Source organism: Oncorhynchus tshawytscha, linkage group LG13 (genome assembly GCF_018296145.1).
Source record: "Oncorhynchus tshawytscha isolate Ot180627B linkage group LG13, Otsh_v2.0, whole genome shotgun sequence".
In the NCBI taxonomy this organism is placed as follows: Eukaryota; Metazoa; Chordata; class Actinopteri; order Salmoniformes; family Salmonidae; genus Oncorhynchus; species Oncorhynchus tshawytscha.
Window position 1 is genome coordinate 43,175,603 of NC_056441.1, and position 16,153 is coordinate 43,191,755.

The 16,153-nt window shown below is 40.8% G+C and overlaps 1 protein-coding gene across 2 annotated transcripts in view; it reads right to left on the reverse strand.

Moving 5' to 3' along the window:
• Positions 1-593: 593 nt before the first annotated feature.
• The window catches only part of LOC112266645 (regulation of nuclear pre-mRNA domain-containing protein 2), a 61,741-nt gene continuing 46,181 nt past the window's right edge, over positions 594-16,153 (reverse strand). The window contains exons 11-13 of one of the 2 annotated variants that reach the window (XR_002955973.2): positions 14,293-14,405; positions 7,888-7,984; positions 594-948 (exon numbers count right to left, since the gene is read on the reverse strand). The gene's annotated coding sequence lies outside the window, so the exon portion shown is untranslated. The remainder of the gene's footprint in view (positions 949-7,887; positions 7,985-14,292; positions 14,406-16,153) is intronic. The other variant, XR_002955974.2, reaches the window with a different exon arrangement.

The window sequence follows — 16,153 nt, forward strand, 5'->3', positions numbered from 1 at the left end:
TTGTCTTATTAATGTTGAGTGATCACACATGCTTCCGCACACATAGAAGGCTACTTTGCCTGCTTGCAAATGTGTGCTAAAAGGGGGGATGTTTCATAGTATTTCTGATGATCTTAACTCACCACCACCACCAAACATTTTTTTCCCAGACAGCCATGGAACCACCACTGCATTATAGGCCTACACTCAGAAAAAAATGTGTTTTCTAAAATCTAAAATGATTCTTCCGCTGTCCCTTTAGGAGAACCCTTTTTGGTTCCAGGTAGAACCCCTTCGGTGCCTAGGTAGAACTGGGTTCTTACTGGAACCAAAAAAGACTTCTACCTGGAACCAAAAATGGCTATTATTTGGTGACAGCCAAAGAACCCTGTTGAAACCCCTTTTTCAAAGAGTGTACTCAAGTTCAACCTTTTCAGTTTACACCATTTCATTCTGTACTCAAACACCTGCCTGGTATTCAAGATAACACGCAACATAGCACCATCACCTTTGAAGGTTTTCATCAACCTCTGATCAGATCTAAATAGCAGTGTTCCAGGGTTACTGGAGCATCCTCAAAAAAAAAAAAAAAGGAGACAAGAGGGCACCCCACATTCATTTGAGATCCCATGGGGTCTTTATTTACATATGCTCTCTCACACATTACTATCTCCTTTGCCATCTTCCATTTGTGGCATTTCAACATTGACAGAGGGGCACAGCACACGTCTTTTCTTCAAGCTCCATCCATCCACACACACACACGTAGTATCTTGCTTACATTTCTCACATTTTAGGTGTTCAGCGGAGGGCTTGGATAGATCATGTTGCACTGAGATGAGCACATGTACAGTCCTGTACAAGGGTATGTATGTAGTTGAACAGGAGGAGAGGATGTGTTTGCTTGTGGAGGGAGAGCAGTGGGGGTGGTGGATGATTGGTTGCCCTGGCTCACCCACATCTTTTTGACTGAAAGAAAGATCGATTTAGAAATTAGTTTGACATTGCCATATTTTAACAGCTGAAAAGCCTTCAGTAACATGCTCCCAGAGATAGCAAGACATTCAGTATTCACTGAATGAAGTAACCTACCCATGCCCATATACAATTGAATTCATTCATTAAATCAATTATACTACAGCACATTCAATTAAGTTATTATTGAAGACTATAGGCTACTCCTGTATGTACCTTATACACAGTGGAGGAAAAAGTACCCAATTGTCATACTTGAGTAAAAGTAAAGATATCTTAATAGAAAATGACATGTAAAAGTGAAAGTCACCCAGTAAAATAATATTTGAGTAAGTCTAAAAGTATTTGATTTTATCAAAAACATCAAATGTAAATGTAATTCCTCAAATAAGCATCAAATGTAAAAGTATAAATCATTTCAAATTCCTTATATTAAGCTAACCAGAAGGCACCATTTTTAATTTTTTTTTTACTGATAGATAGGGGCACACTCCAAGACTCAGACATAATTTACAAACGAAGCATGTGTGTTTAGTGTGTCCACCAGATCATCAGTAGGGATGACCAAGGATGTTCTCTTGATTAGTGTGTGAATTGGACCATTTCCCTGTCTTGATAAGCATTCAAATAACGAGTACATTTGAGTGTCAGGGAAAGTGTATGGAGTAATAACTACATTATTTTCTTTAGGAATGTAGTGGAGTAAAAGTAAAAGTTTAAAAAATATATAAATAGTAGAGTACAGATACCCCCCAAAAATACTTAAGTAGTACTTTAAAGTATTTTTTTTACCTAAGTACTTTACACCACTGCTTATACAATACTGTAATCAGTACTGTAAGCAGTGTACCATCCACATTTACACTTTCATTTATCAATTAGATAAATAATACTAGCACCACATACAGCACCATTATTATAGAATAGGCTACTCCTGTATCCACACTATAATAGGATACACTTATAATTTCATTGGTCTTGTCAGGCATGATTTAAAGTCTTCAAGTTGTATGTTTTCCCTCGTTTCCCTCCATCAGGGAAAAGTAGTTATGCATAGGGTATGAATGTGTAGGCCTACATGACAGTGGAAAAATAAACTCATTGCTCCAGCACACAACGACATGTAGGGGTAGTGTATTACAATGTAGCATACGTATACAGTGCCTTCGGAGAGTATTGAGACCCCTTGACTTTTCCCACATTAAATTACGTTACAGCCTTATTCTAAAATTGATTAAATAAAACATATTCCTCAGCTATCTACACACAATACACCATAATGACAAAGCTAAAAAAAAAAGAGTAGAAAAAAAAGAAGAGGCACAGTTCTGGGGAAGGGTACCAAAAAATGTCTGCAGCATTGAAGGTCGCCAAGAACACAGTGGCCTCCATCATTCTTAAATGGAAGAAGTTTGGAACCACCAAGACTCTTCCTAGAGATGGCCGCCCGGCCAAACTGAGCAATCGGGGGAGAAGGGCATTGGTCACTCTGACAGTGCTCCAGAGTTGGGAGAACCTTCCAGAAGGACAACCATCTCTGCATTACCCCACCAATCAGGCCTATATGGTAGTGGTCAGACGGAAGCCACTCCCCAGTAAAAGGCACATGACAGCCCACTTGGAGTTTGCCAAAAGGCACCTAAAGACTCTCAGACCATGAGAAACATTATTCTCTGGTCTGATGAAAGCAAGATTGAACTCTTTGGCCTGAATGCCAAGAGTCACGTCTGGAGGAAACCTGGCACCATCCCTACGGTTAAGCATGGTGGTGGCAGCATCATGCTGTGGGGATGTTTTTCAGCGGCAGGGACTGGGAGACTAGTCAGGATCAAGGGAAAGATGAACTGCGCAAAGTACAGAGAGATCCTTGATGAAAATCTGCACCAGAGCACGCAGGACCTCAGACTGGGGCGAAGGTTCACCTTCCAACAGGACAACGATCCTAAGCACACAGCCAAGACAACAACAAGTGGCTTCGGGACAAGTCTCTGAATGTCCTTGAACGGCCCAGCCAGAGCCCGGACTTGAACCCGATCGAAAATCTCTGGAGAGACCTGAAAAAAGCTGTGCAGTGACGCTCCTCATCCAACTTGACAGAGGATCTGCAGAGACAAATGGGAGAAACGCCACAAATACATGTGTGCCAATCTTGTAGTGTCATACCCAAGAAGACAAAGCTGTAATCGCTGCCAAAGATGCTTCAATAAAGTACTGAGTAAAGGGTCTGAATACTTATATAAAATGTGATAATTCAGTTTATTTTTTATACATTTGAAAACATTTCTAAAAACATGTTTTTGATTTGTGATTATGGGGTATTGTGTGTAGATTGTGTGTATAGGATTTAATGTTTTAAAATCTATTTTAAAATAAGGCTGTAATGTAACAAAATGTGGAAGAAGTCAAGGGGTCTGAAAACTTTCCGTATGCACTGTATATAGTGGTAAATTCCCTTTCCCCACTTTGTTACAAATGCAGCATATGCACCAAGTATACAAAACAACCATGACAGACTGACCAGGTGAAAGCTATGATCCCTTATTAATGCCACCGGTTAAATCCACTTCCAATCCAATGTAAATTGTCCAGTGGTGGTTTAATGAATTGTTCAGCAATCTTATGGGGGTAGAAGGTGTTGAGGAGCCTTTTGGTCCTAGACTTGGTGCTCTGGTACCGCTTGCCGTGCGGTAGCAGAGAATACAGTATATAACTTGGGTGACTGAAGTCTCTGACAATTGTATGGACTTATCTCTGACACCGCCTATTATATACAGTTGGGCAAAAAAGTATTTAGTCAGCCACCAATTGTGCAAGTTCTCCCATTTAAAAAGATGAGAGAGGCCTGTAATTTTCATCATAGGTACACTTCAACTATGACAAACAAAATGAGAAAAATAATTCCAGAAAATCACATTGTAGGATTTTTTATGAATTTATTTGCAAATTATGGTGGAAAATAAGTATTTGGTCAATAACAAAAGTTTCTCAATACTTTGTTATATACCCTTTGTTGGCAATGACAGAGGTCAAATGTTTTCTGTAAGTCTTCACAAGGTTTTCACACATTGTTGCTGGTATTTTGGCCCATTCTGGCCCATTTTGGCCCATTCCCCCCATTCCTTCCATGCAGATCTCCTCTAGAGCAGTGATGTTTTGGGGCTGTTGCCCCAAAGATTTTCTATGGGGTTGAGATCTGGAGACTGGCTAGGCCACTCCAGGACCTTGAAATGCTTCTGACGAAGCCACTCCTTCGTTGCCTGGGCGGTGTGTTTGGGATCATTGTCATGCTGAAAGACCAAGCCACGTTTCACCTTCAATGCCCTTGCTGATGGAAGGAGGTTTTCACTCAAAATCTCACGATACATGGCCCCATTCATTCTTTCCTTTACACTGATCAGTCGTCCTGGTCCCTTTGCAGAAAAACAGCCCCAAAGCATGATGTTTCTCCAACCATGCTTCACAGTAGGTATGGTGTTCTTTGTCCTCCAAACACGACGAGTTGAGTTTTTACCAAAAATGTATATTTTGGTTTCATCTGACCATATGACATTCTCCCAATCTTCTTCTGGATCATCCAAATGCTCTCTAGCAAACTTCAGACGGGCCTGGACATGTACTGGCTTAAGCAGGGGGACACGTCTGGCACTGCAGGATTTGAGTCCCTGGCGGCGTAGTGTGTTACTGATGGTAGGCTTTGTTACTTTGTTCCCAGCTCTCTGCAGGTCATTCACTAGGTCCCCCCGTGTGGTTCTGGGATTTTTGCTCACCGTTCTTGTGATCATTTTGACCCCACGGGGTGAGATCTTGCGTGGAGCCCCAGATCAAGGGAGATTATCAGTGGTCTTGTATGTCTTCCATTTCCTAATAATTGCTCCCACAGTTAATTTCTTCAAACCAAGCTGCTTACCTATTGCAGATTCAGTCTTCCCAGCCTGGTGCAGGTCTACAATTTTGTTTCTGGTGTCCTTTGACAGCTCTTTGGTCTTGGCCATAGTGGAATTTGGAGTGTGACTGTTTGAGGTTGTGGACAGGTGTCTTTTAAACTGATAACAAGTTCAAACAGGTGCCATTAATACAGGTAACGAGTGGAGGACAGAGGAGCCTCTTAAAGAAGTTACAGGTCTGTGAGAGCCAGAAATCTTGCTTGTTTGTAGGTGACCAAATACTTATTTTCCACCATAATTTGCAAATAAATTCATAAAAAATCCTACAATGTGATTTTCTGGATTTTTAAAATCATTTTGTCTGTCATAGTTGAAGTGTAACTATGATGAAAATTACAGGCCTCTCTCATCTTTTTAAGTGGGAGAACTTGCACAATTGGTGGCTGAATAAATACTTTTTTGCCCCACTGTAGATACTTTTGTACCCGTTTCCTCCAGCATCTTCACAAGGTCCTTTGCTGCTGTTCTGGGATTGATTTGTACTTTTCGCACTAAAGTATGTTCATCTCTAGGAGACAGAACGCGTCTCCTTCCTGAGCGGTATGATAGCTGCGTGGTCCTATGGTGTTTATACTTGTGTGCTATTGTTTGTACAGATGAACGTGGTACATTCAGGCATTTGGAAATTGCTCCCAAGGATGAACCAGACTTGTGGAGCTCTACAATTTTATTTCTGAGGTCTTGGCTGATTTCTTTTAATTTTCCCATAATGTCAAGCAAAGAGGCACTGAGTCTGAATGTAGGCCTTGAAATATATCCACAGGTACACCTCCAATTGACTCAAATTATGTCAATTAGCCTATCAGAAGCTTTTAAAGTCATGACATCCTTTCCTGGAACTTTCCAATCTGTTTAAATGCACAGTCAAGTTAGTGCATGTAAACTTCTGACCCACTGGAATTGTGATACAGTGGATTATAAGTTAAATAATCTGTCTGTAAACAATTGTTGGAAAAATTACTTGTGTCATGCACAAAGTAGAATTTGTAGAGTGGTTGAAAAACAAGTTTTAATGACTCCAACCTAAGTGTATGTAAACTTTCGATTTCAACTGTAGGTATTAGACTCTTTCTGGGAGAGTTTGAAAATGTCAGTGAAGACACTTGACAATTGGTCCACGCATGCTTTGAGTACACGTCCTGGTAATCCGTCTGGCCCAGTGGCTTTGTGACTGTTGACCTGTTTAAAGGTTTTGTTCACATCGGCTACCGAGAGCAAGATCACACAGTCATCCAGAACAGCTGGTGCTATCGTTCATGCTTCAGTGTTACTTGCCTCGAACCGAGCATAAAAGGCATTTACCTCGTCTGAGCGGCTCGCGTCACTGGGTAGCTCGCGTCTGGGTATCCCTTTGTAGTCCGTAATAGTTTTCAAGCCCTGTCACATCCGACGAGCATCAGAGCCGGTGTAGTAGGATTCAATCTTAATCCTGTTTTGACGCTTTGCTTGTTTGATGGTTCATCTGAGGGCATAGCAGGATTTCTCATAAGCGTCCGGAGCAGTCTCCCGCTCCTTGAAAGCGGCAGCTCTTGCCTTTAGCTTGACGCGGATGTTGCCTGTAATCCATGGCTTCTGGTTGGGATATGTACGTACAGTCACTGTGGGGACGACGTCGTCAACGCACTTATTGATGAAGCCGATGACTGAGGTGGTGTACTCCTCAATGCCATTGGATGAATCCCGGAACATATTCCAGTTTGTGCTAGCAAAACAGTCCTGTAGTGTAGCATCCGTGTCATCTGACCACTTCCGTATTGAGCGAGTTTTTGCTTGTAAGCAGGAATCAGGAGGACAGAATTATGGTCAGATTTGCAAAATGGAGGGCGGGACATGCGTGGAAAAAAAAAAAGTAAAATTTGTCCATTTAAATAATCATGGCACTTCAAAGAATCACATACTGTACAATATTTTCTCACAATAACTAACATTTATGAGCTCTCGCCAAAACCACAGTGTTTATCCCAGTTTTAAATAGCCAGTGGTGTTTCTCGTTTTGCCAATCTTGTACCCAACCCAAACCACTTAATTTCCCCTCGAATGGTGAGATTATCATCTGTCATCCGTCCTTAAATCCTATCTTCCATCCCTGTGCACATGCATGGATAAAGGACCAAGAACTTTAAACTACCTTTTGACTTCATCTTAATGATAAAATACAATGACTGACGTTTAGATGTTTTTTTTTTAAATTGGCAGGAGATTATTTCAGATGGTGCATTTCAATGAAAAAAGAAGAAAAAAAATACAAATATTTGGGGTAGCTGACCAAGGACATCAGTTGACCATTTCCAGAAAGCCACTACAATGCCAGGGTTTGTTATGTACATAATTATCATCTCTTTTGTCATATTGTAGTAATTTCACTGTTGACAAAATAGAAGCCTGAGAGAACTACAGATTGTAGTTATCATTACATTAAAATCACATTAAAAGGGATATTTTACTAATTGCTCATTTGTCTGGTGTTGATTTAGAAATATTTAAAAAAAGATGCATGTCAGCGGTGACATTTTCAAGATAGAGCACTTTCTATAAACATTCTAAAGTGTGATCTATCCCACAGATATTAATATGATGATCCTATCAACACAGCTGGGAGTATCTAGACTGTCACTCACTGTGCCTCATAATGCATCAACAATGGCCATGACGTCAGCCTATAGTTTATGCAAAAGATACAAGTAATTGAGCAATAAAAACAGTTTGCTATGATAATATAAATATGTTATTGTTGTTTAAAGAGAAGTAAACATGTTATTATTGCTTTTATTTCAATCAAATCTGGGAAGTAAAATACATGGTTTAAATGTACAGAATCTTCCAAAGTAGAATACTGTGTGTGTGTGTGTGTGTGTGTGTGTGTGTGTGTGTGTGTGTGTGTGTGTGTGTGTGTGTGTGTGTGTGTGTGTATGTGTGTGTGTAACAGAGAGATTAGCCTATCTGGCCTTGTGTTTGGGGCACCATGCTCACTCATTCTGGCTGAACTTACTTTCCCTGACTAAGTGGCAGTGGCATGTCCTTCAGCTGTCTCTCAACCACTCTGCTCCCCTCTGGTTGTCGTCCTCATGCTCACAGCCCTTACCTCTCTTTTCAAAGAGACACATTCAAAGAGAGAAGGGACAGTTACACACAGCAAATCAAATCATAACAATACAGCCAGTTGGCCAGTTGAGCTCGGTAGGTACAGTGCCTTGCGAAAGTATTCGGCCCCCTTGAACTTTGCGACCTTTTGCCACATTTCAGGCTTCAAACATAAAGATATAAAACTGTATTTTTTTGTGAAGAATCAACAACAAGTGGGACACAATCATGAAGTGGAACGACATTTATTGGATATTTCAAACTTTTTTAACAAATCAAAAACTGAAAAATTGGGCGTGCAAAATTATTCAGCCCCTTTACTTTCAGTGCAGCAAACTCTCTCCAGAAGTTCAGTGAGGATCTCTGAATGATCCAATGTTGACCTAAATGACTAATGATGATAAATACAATCCACCTGTGTGTAATCAAGTCTCCGTATAAATGCACCTGCACTGTGATAGTCTCAGAGGTCCGTTAAAAGCTCAGAGAGCATCATGAAGAACAAGGAACACACCAGGCAGGTCCGGGATACTGTTGTGAAGAAGTTTAAAGCCGGATTTGGATACAAAAAGATTTCCCAAGCTTTAAACATCCCAAGGAGCACTGTGCAAGCGATAATATTGAAATGGAAGGAGTATCAGACCACTGCAAATCTACCAAGACCTGGCCGTCCCTCTAAACTTTCAGCTCATACAAGGAGAAGACTGATCAGAGATGCAGCCAAGAGGCCCATGATCACTCTGGATGAACTGCAGAGATCTACAGCTGAGGTGGGAGACTCTGTCCATAGGACAACAATCAGTCGTATATTGCACAAATCTGGCCTTTATGGAAGAGTGGCAAGAAGAAAGCCATTTCTTAAAGATATCCATAAAAAGTGTTGTTTAAAGTTTGCGACAAGCCACCAGGGAGACACACCAAACATGTGGAAGAAGGTGCTCTGGTCAGATGAAACCAAAATTGAACTTTTTGGCAACAATGCAAAACGTTATGTTTGGCGTAAAAGCAACACAGCTCATCACCCTGAACGCACCATCCCCACTGTCAAACATGGTGGTGGCAGGATCACAGTTTGGGCCTGCTTTTCTTCAGCAGGGACAGGGAAGATGGTTAAAATTGATGGGAAGATGGATGGAGCCAAATACAGGACCATTCTGGAAGAAAACCTGATGGAGTCTGCAAAAGACCTGAGACTGGGACAGAGATTTGTCTTCCAACAAGACAATGATCCAAAACATAAAGCAAAATCTACAATGGAATGGTTCAAAAATAAACATATCCAGGTGTTAGAATGGCCAAGTCAAAGTCCAGACCTGAATCCAATCGAGAATCTGTGGAAAGAACTGAAAACTGCTGTTCACAAATGCTCTCCATCCAACCTTACTGACCTCGAGCTGTTTTGCAAGGAGGAATGGGAAAAAAATTCAGTCTCTCGATGTGCAAAACTGATAGAGACATACCCCAAGCGACTTACAGCTGTAATCACAGCAAAAGGTGGCGCTACAAAGTATTAACTTAAGGGGGCTGAATAATTTTGCACGCCCAATTTTTCAGTTTTTGATTTGTTAAAAAAGTTTGAAATATCCAATAAATGTCGTTCCACTTCATGATTGTGTCCCACTTGTTGTTGATTCTTCAGAAAAAAATATAGTTTTATATCTTTATGTTTGAAGCCTGAAATGTGGCAAAAGGTCGCAAAGTTCAAGGGGGCCGAATACTTTCGCAAGGCACTGTATGTATTAGGCTGCTCTGCGTCCCCAGGCTATTGCGCACATTATGAGTCTGGGACGTAAACAAATCAAAGTGGGCCTAGTGGGAGTGGTCATAGAATTCTATGGGAGTGACCTACAGAGTAAAGTGTTTGTCATCATTTAAATGTAGCGAATTACAAATGGAGGCATGGACTCAGGCATGAACTTCTGCCAGTGGGATTGCAAAAACACAACTTCCATCTAGCTAATTAGCAAAAAAACATAGCTAGCGAATGGCTTAACTGAGAAGAAAGCCTACACCCTTAAAACCAGTTAAATGTAACTAAATGTAATCGGAAATGTAATCTACGTCATCCCCAAAAGTAATTATTTATCATGCGAGGGCCATAAACAATAACTAGTAATGCAGAATACTCCAAGACAGGTTAGAATCTCACCTTTCTGGTAAAAATAGTCATAAATTGCTGAATTGTAGTAGCTTTTGAGGACGAATGCTCAAGTACACAGTACAAATATGGAATATTTTATACAATGTATTTTCTATTCAACAAAACTGTATGAATAAGGCTAGAAATTACATATGCTTTCCAAATATAGCATCATGAAATTATAAAAAACGACTAACTATAAGATTTCACCTTCCTCATGTAAAATACATATTTGTATGTTTAGAGTTAGAGAAAATGCACATATTTTTTCAAAACGTCTTTCCCTATCACTGTGAACATCTGAGCTCAAGCTTGGCTTGTCCGTCTACGACATACAAAGTGTTTTGTTTTTTTTGTCGGGGGGAATACATGTCCTCAAAGACGGAAGGCAGGCAGGTAAGGGGTGGCGAGATCAGGTGGGACCATTCTAGCCAATGAAAGGGGAGATGCGCAGGCCATAGAGCTAGATAGAGGACTCATCTTTTGATCTGTTACAGAATGGGCAGCACCATTGAGGCCATCACAATTTTAAAGTAGTAAATGTTCTTGTTTTTCATTGGCTGAATGCTCCCAACATAGAAATCCCCACCCAGTTGACTACTTTCAAATGGTGGACGCCTTCAATGGCAATGTCCATGTTAAAATGGGTTAATGATGAGTCCTCTATGACAACAGGCACTACTCAAATCAAATTGTATTTATCACATGCGCCGAATACAACAGCGTGAAATGCTTACTCACAAGCCCTTAGCAGAGTTTTGCAGAGTTTTAAAAGAGTAAGAAAAAAGTGCTAAATAAACTAAAAGGAAAAATAGAATACAATAAAATAATAACAAGGCTATATACAAGAGGTACTGGTTAGTTGAGGTAATATGTACATGTAGGTGGGGTAAAGTGACTATGCATAGATAATAAAAAGAGAGTAACAGCAGCATATGTGAAGAGTGTGAAGGAATGTGAATGTGTGTGTGTGGATGTGTGTGTGTGCATGTGTGACGCACACAATAAATAGTAAAATACCAGTCTCAACGTCTGCAGTGAAGAGGTGACTCCGGGATGCTGGCCTTCTAGGCAGAGTTGCAAAGAAAAAGCCATATCTCTGACTGGCCAATAAAAATAAAATATTAAGATGGGGGAAAGAACACAGACACGGAGACAGAGGAACTCTGATTAGAAGGCCAGCATCCCGGAGTAGCCTCTTCACTGTTGATGTTGAGACTGGTGTTTTGTGGATACTATTTAATGAAGCTGCCAGTTGAGGACTTGTGAGGCATTTGTTTCTCAAACTAGACACTCTAATGTACTTGTCCTCTTGCTCAGTTGTGCACCGGGGCCTCCCACTCCTCTTTCTATTCTGGTTAGGGCCAGTTTGTGCTGTTCTGTGGAGGGAGTGGTACACAGTGTTGTACGAGATCTTCAGTTTCTTGGCAATTTCTCACATGGAATAGCCTTAATTTCTCAGAACAAGAATAGACTTGCCGAGTTTCAGAAGAAAGTTCTTAGTTTCTGGCAAATTTGAGCCTGTAATCGAACCCACAAATGCTGATGCTCCAGATACTCAACTAGTCTAAAGAAGGCCAGTTTTATTGCTTCTTTAATCAGAACTAGTTTTCAGCTGTGCTAACATAATTGCAAAAGGGTTTTCTAATGAGCCTTTTAAAATTATAAACTTGGATTAGCTAACACAACGTGCCATTGGAACACAGGAGTGATGGTCGCTGATAATGGGTCTCTGTACGCCTATGTAGATATTCCATTTTAAAAATCTGCCGTTTCCAGCTATAGTAGTCATTTACAACATTAACAATGTCTACACTGTACTGCTGATCAAATCTGATGTTATTTTAATGAACAAACAAAAAAATGTGCTTTTCTTTCAAAAACAAGGACATTCCTAAGTGATCCCAAACTTTTGAACGGTACTGTAGGTATTACAGAGACTGGGTCAGGGAGAGGTTGAAAATGTCAGTGAATACACTTGCCAGCTGGTCAGTGCATGCTCTGAGTACGCATCCTGGTAATCCGTCTGGCCCTGCGGCCTTGTGAATGTTAAAAAAAGTTAAGGTCTTACTCCCATCGGCTACAGAGAGCGTGATCACACAGTTGTCCAGAACAGCTGGTGCTCTCATGCATGGTTCAGTGTTGCTTGACCTGAAACACGCATAGAAGGCATTTAGCTCATCTGGTAGGCTCGCGTCACTGGGCAGCTCGTGGCTGGGTCTCCCTTTGTAGTTTGCAAGCCCTGTCACATTTGACGAGCGTCAGAGCAGGTGTAGTAGGATTCGATCATAGTTCTGTATTGATGCTTTGCCTGTTTTATGGTTTGTTGGAGGGCGTAGCGGGATTTCTTATAAGTGTCCGGATTAGTGTCCAGTTCATTGAAAGCAGCAGCTCTAGCCTTTAGATCAGTGCGGATGTTGCCTGTAATCCATGGCTTCTGGTTGGGATATGTACGTACAGTTACTGTGGGGACAATGTCGTCGATGCACTTATTAATGAAGCGGGTTACTGATGTGGTATACTCCTCAATGCCATCGGATGAATGGAGGGCGAGCTTTGTACACATCTCTGTGTGTGGAGTAAAATTGATCTAGACTATTTTTCCTCTAGTTGCACATGTGACATTGCTGGTAGAAATGAGGTAAAAAGGATGTCAGCTGTCCTGGATTTAAGTCCCCGGCCACTAGGAGCGCCGCCTCTGGGTAAAAATAGTGTTGTTTGCTTATGGCTTTATACAGCTCGTTGAGTGCGGTCTTAGTGCCAGGATCGATTTGTGGTGGTAAATAGACATCTATGAAGAATACAGATGGAACTGTGGTCTACAATTTGTGGTCTACAATTTATCAGGAGGTACTCCAACTCAAGTGAGCAAAACCTTGATACTTCCATAATACTAAAGATCACACACCAGCTGTTGTTGAAAAAGAGACACAACCCCACCCCCAATCTTACCGGAGGCTGCTGTTCTGTCTTACCGATGCACGGAAAACCCAGCAACTGTATATTATACATGTCCTTGACTCGGTGAAACACAGGATATTAAGTTTTTTTTATGTCCTGTTGATAGGATAGTCTCAAATGGAGCTCATCCAGTTTATTCTCCAGTTCGCCAGTAGAACGGAGGGTAAAGGCAGATTATCCACTCATCAACACGGACTCGCGATGCATCCGGCTCTTTGACCTCTGTAATGCCGTCTCCTCTTCACACAAAATGACGGGGATTTGGGCCTGGTCCAGGAGGAGCAGTATATCATTTGTGTCAGACTCATAAAGAAAAAATCCTCGTCCAGTTCGAGGTGAGTAATCTCTGTTCTGATGTCCAGAAGCTCTTTTCTGTCATAAGAAGTGATGGTGGAAACATTGTGTACAAAAAAAGTAGCAAACAGAGCAAGAAAACACAAAATAGCACAATTGGTCAGGAGCCCGTAAAATGGCTGCCATCCCCTCCGGCACAATACTCTGATGTAAATTTGTTTTTTCCCCAAAGTTGACGTAGTACCACCCACTTATATCAGTGCATTCGTAACAACCTAAGCATCACTAAAGTTAGATTAGATCAAATAAGCCTCAAGTAGCAAATTTGACACAAAAATTACTCAATTGTGGGCTTATTTTTCAAGGACAGATTTTGGGCAAAGTAAAACCTCTTGCTTCACCTCTTCCTCTCTGATATGACAGAGGTGCGCAAGAAAAGTGGGGGAAGGTGTAGAGGGAGATGATTGGTTGGTAGATTAAGCCAATGCCTATCACGCTGTAAATTTCACGTCAATCTTATTGGCTTTCTTATTTTGCAGGAAGTGTCAGGGAACGAGATTTATATAGTGCACTACTTTTACCAGAGAGCCATTTGCGACGAAGCCTTAGTGAATCATACCATCACCCTGATAATAACACTGTGGCCCTTCTCAAATAAGTCACATTGCACCACTAGAGGGTGCTTAAGTAACAATGTACCTTGACTAAAATTGTATCACAAACCTGTGGAATTGATCAATATAATTACTTTGCTGAACTAAATTATGGCCAACACAAGGCCTATCATGTAGGGGAGTTGTCCCAGACACGGATTATGCCTAATCCTGGACTCAAAAGCATTTTCAATAGAAATTCTTGCTCGATCTTGAATTTGCCCTGTATTTAGTACTTCTTTGGCGGTGTTAAATGTGTTATTACTGTGGTTTAGTGGACATTGAGATGACATCAGTCCTTGTTGTATTGTATGTCACTCTCGCCAGCGGTTTCCCACTCCTCGCACAGGTCACCATATCACAGAGTCATCCAGCTTACTGTTAACAGAAGGAGAAAGGAAGGATGGAAAGAAAATAGGTATTAGAACAGAGTAAGATAAGGTAAGGGAAATCAATTAATAAAGCAAATAAAACAACTTTCATCATAAATTAGGCTAACAATTATCCTTGTAGGGGCAATGCACAGAGACCAGAGTTAGACTTCACTTCACAGTTGTTTTATGAAAACAAAATCCCACAAGGTTTACACATTTAAAAACAATCTGTAAGGCCGCTACTCTATTGTTGAGTTTTTTGTTTGTTCACATGAGACCTTGTAAAATAAATGGTAGGCTATAGCTGCAAGTCATGTTTTAATTTGAAAGTAATTTTGCATTCATGGAATATCCTTCCTTGAGCACTGCACAGATATTTGTACATGAAAATTACAGGGGATGCATTAGCTCCTTTCTTAATGTGCATGTTCATTGATGGTATGCACACTTGTAGAGTGTGGCTCTAATATTCAAATAACAGTCTCTTTACATCATGTTTTCATTTTTTTTACTCTAGAATTTTCCATTCAACATTCGTAAAAACGTTACAATTTGTAGGATATTAGCCTCTGACCTGTAATTCTTATCTGTTTGTGCGTCTGTTGCTGCACCTAGGCCACGTTCAGTTGCAAAACGTTCTCGAACGTTGCAGATAGAAATTCAATGAATCGGCCCGACGTGAGTCTTTATTCTACATATCGGATTATAGGCATGTTTGTTCTTACATACCGTATTTCTATCCAAATGTTGCGCCCTGCTTAACACGCCCCTGGCCTACACACTGCACAGTTCGAAAACGCGCACTTGGGAAAGAGCCTGGACAAAACATGGGGCCACGGAGCTATTTTTTATGTACGGTTCCGGGCACTGATTGGCCACAATTTAAAACATTCGTCAAGACCTTTAAATGCGGGGCTCTTAAAATGGGCGGGGAAACGTCCAACGCTCTCGCCAGGCGAGGCGAGGCGAGGCGAGGCGGCACGGTCCTTATGAATAGGCAATACTACGCTGCATGTAAACCATGACCGTGTGATACTTTACTTATGTCTCAAAACATTGTTCAGTCAGATGCTATCGTATGGTCCTACTGCGATACAAATGTCTGAGAGTCTTTACTGACATCTAGCGCCCGAATACTAAACATTGCCCACGTTTGTATGTGTTCAACATGCACACACATCCTACACTATGTCAAATATTACCCTACACGAACGTTTTGATTCACTTTTTTTATTTTATATATAGCCCTATGTGATCTTGGGCTCCCGAGTGGCGCAGCGATCTAAGGCACTGCATCTCAGCATAAGAGGCGTAACTACTTTATCACATCTGGTGATGATTGGGAGTCCCATAGGGACAGTGTCGACAGGGGTAGGCAGCCATTTGTTCTTAACTGACTTGCCTAGTTAAATACAGGATAAATAAAAAGTAAATCTCCATTGTTAATTACAGAGAAACTGTTTGTAACCATAGCAGTCACACTGGGATGCAATATGTAAAATAATCACCTATCTTTTGGTATTTTTTTTAATGGGTAGCTCACAAGCACTTTTCCCATTACTGAAAAAGCCACAAAATGCTACAATGATCTTGTCTATTTTCAAATTAAGCTCAATCAACACTTAACTGACATTTCAATCTTCCTTAAAAGGTTATTCCCTCAGTACTTATTCAAAGCCTACTTGAGACATATTTGCCCTGGCAGCATTTAAGTGTTTGGTAAATTTTTCTTATTCTAGTATTGTTAATATT